The following is a 2,351-nucleotide window of genomic DNA, read 5'->3' as shown; positions in this document are numbered from 1 at the left end:
GGATTGGTGGGGGGGAGTCCTACTCCCGGTAGGAGTAGGACTCCTCCTGCGCCCTCCTCCTGGCCGGCGGCCCCCTCCCCCTTGGCTCCTTTATATACGGAGGCAGGGGGCACCTCTAGACACACAAGTTGATCATTGAGATCGTTCCTTAGCCGTGTGCGGTGCCCCCTGCCACCATATTCCACCTCGATTATATTGTAGCAGTGCTTAGGCGAAGCCCTGTGACGGTAGAACATAAAGATCGTCACCACGCCATCGTGCTGACGGAACTCCTCCCCGATGCTTTGCTGGATCGGAGCTCGGGGATCGTCATCGAGCTGTACGTGTGCTAAGAACTCGGAGGTACCGGAGTGACGGTGCTTGGATCGGTCGGATCGGGAAGACGTACGACTACTTCCTCTATGTTGTGTCAACGCTTCCGCAGTCGGTCTGCGTGGGTACGTAGACAACACTCTCCCCTCTCATTGCTATGCATCACCATGATCTTGCGTGTGCGTAGGAATTTTTTTGAAATTACTGCGTTCCCCAACAGTGGCATCCGAGCCTAGGTTTTATGGTTTGATGTTATTTGCACGAGTAGAAGACAAGTGAGTTGTGGGCGATATAAGTCATACTGCCTACCAGCATGTCATACTTTGGTTCGGCGGTATTGTTGGACGAGACGACCCGGACCAACATTACGCATACGCTTACGCGAGACCGGTTTCCCCGACGTGCTTTGCACATAGGTGGCTTGCGGGCGACTGTCTCTCCAACTTTAGTTGAACCGAGTGTGGCTACGCCCGGTCCTTGCGAAGGTTAAAACGGAGTCTATTTGACAAACTATCGTTGTGGTTTTGATGCGTAGGTGAGATTGTTTCTTGCTTAAGCCCATAGCAGCCACGTAAAACTTGCAACAACAAAGTAGAGGACGTCTAACTTGTTTTTGCAGGGCATGTTGTGATGTGATATGGCCAAGACATGATGATAAATTTTATTGTATGAGATGATCATGTTTTGTAACCGAGTTATCAGCAACTGGCAGGAGCCATATGGTTGTCGCTTTATTGTATGCAATGCAATCGCGATGTAATGCTTTAATTTATCACTAAACGGTAGCGATAGTCGTAGAAGCATAAGATTGGCGAGAGGACAACGATGCTACGATGGAGATCAAGGTGTCGCGCCGGTGACGATGGTGATCATGACAGTGCTTCGTAGATGGAGATCATAGGCACAAGATGATGATGGCCATATCATATCACTTATATTGATTGCATGTGATGTTTATCTTTTTATGCATCTTATCTTGCTTTCATTGACGGTAGCATTATAAGATGATCTCTCACTAAATTATCAAGAAGTGTTCTCCCGAGTATGCACCATTGCCAAAGTTCGTCGTGCCCAGACACCACGTGATGATCGGGTGTGATAAGCTCTACGTCCATCTACAACGGGTGCAAGCCAGTTTTGCACACGCAGAATACTCGGGTTATACTTGACGAGCCTAGCATATGCAGATATGGCCTCGGAACACGGAGACCGAAAGGTCGAGCGTGAATCATATAGTAGATATGATCAACATAATGATATTCACCATTGAAGACCAATCCATTTCACGTGATGATCGGTTATGGTTTAGTTGATTTGGATCACGTGATCACTTAGAAGATTAGAGGGATGTCTATCTAAGTGGGAGTTCTTAAGTAATATGATTAATTGAACTTAAATTTATCATGAACTTAGTCCCTGATAGTATCTTGCTTGTTTATGTTGATTGTAGATAGATGGCTCGTGCTATTGTTCCATTGAATTTTAATGCGTTCCTTGAGAAAGCAAAGTTGAAAGATGATGGTAGCAATTACACGGACTGGGTCCGTAACTTGAGGATTATCCTCATTGCTGCACAAAAGAATTACGTCCTGGAAGCACCGCTGGGCGCCAGGCCTGCTGCTGGAGCAACCCCAGATGTTATGAACGTCTGGCAGAGCAAAGTTGATGACTACTTGATAGTTCAGTGTGCCATGCTTTACGGCTTAGAATCCGGACTTCAACGACGTTTTGAACGTCATGGAGCATATGAGATGTTTCAAGAGTTGAAGTTAATATTTCAAGCAAATGCCCGAATTGAGAGATATGAAGTCTCCAATAAGTTCTACAGCTGCAAGATGGAGGAGAACAGTTCTGTCAGTGAGCATATACTCAAAATGTCTGGGTATAATAATCACTTGATTCAATTGGGAGTTAATCTTCCAGATGATTGCGTCATTGACAGAATTCTCCAATCACTGCGACCAAGCTACAAGAGCTTCGTGATGAACTATAATATGCAAGGGATGAACAAGACTATTCCCGAGCTCTTCGCAATGCTG

The sequence above is a fragment of the Triticum aestivum genome, chromosome 7A (genome assembly GCF_018294505.1).
Source record: "Triticum aestivum cultivar Chinese Spring chromosome 7A, IWGSC CS RefSeq v2.1, whole genome shotgun sequence".
Classification (NCBI taxonomy): Eukaryota; Viridiplantae; Streptophyta; class Magnoliopsida; order Poales; family Poaceae; genus Triticum; species Triticum aestivum.
This window is presented reverse-complemented; position numbering follows the sequence as displayed.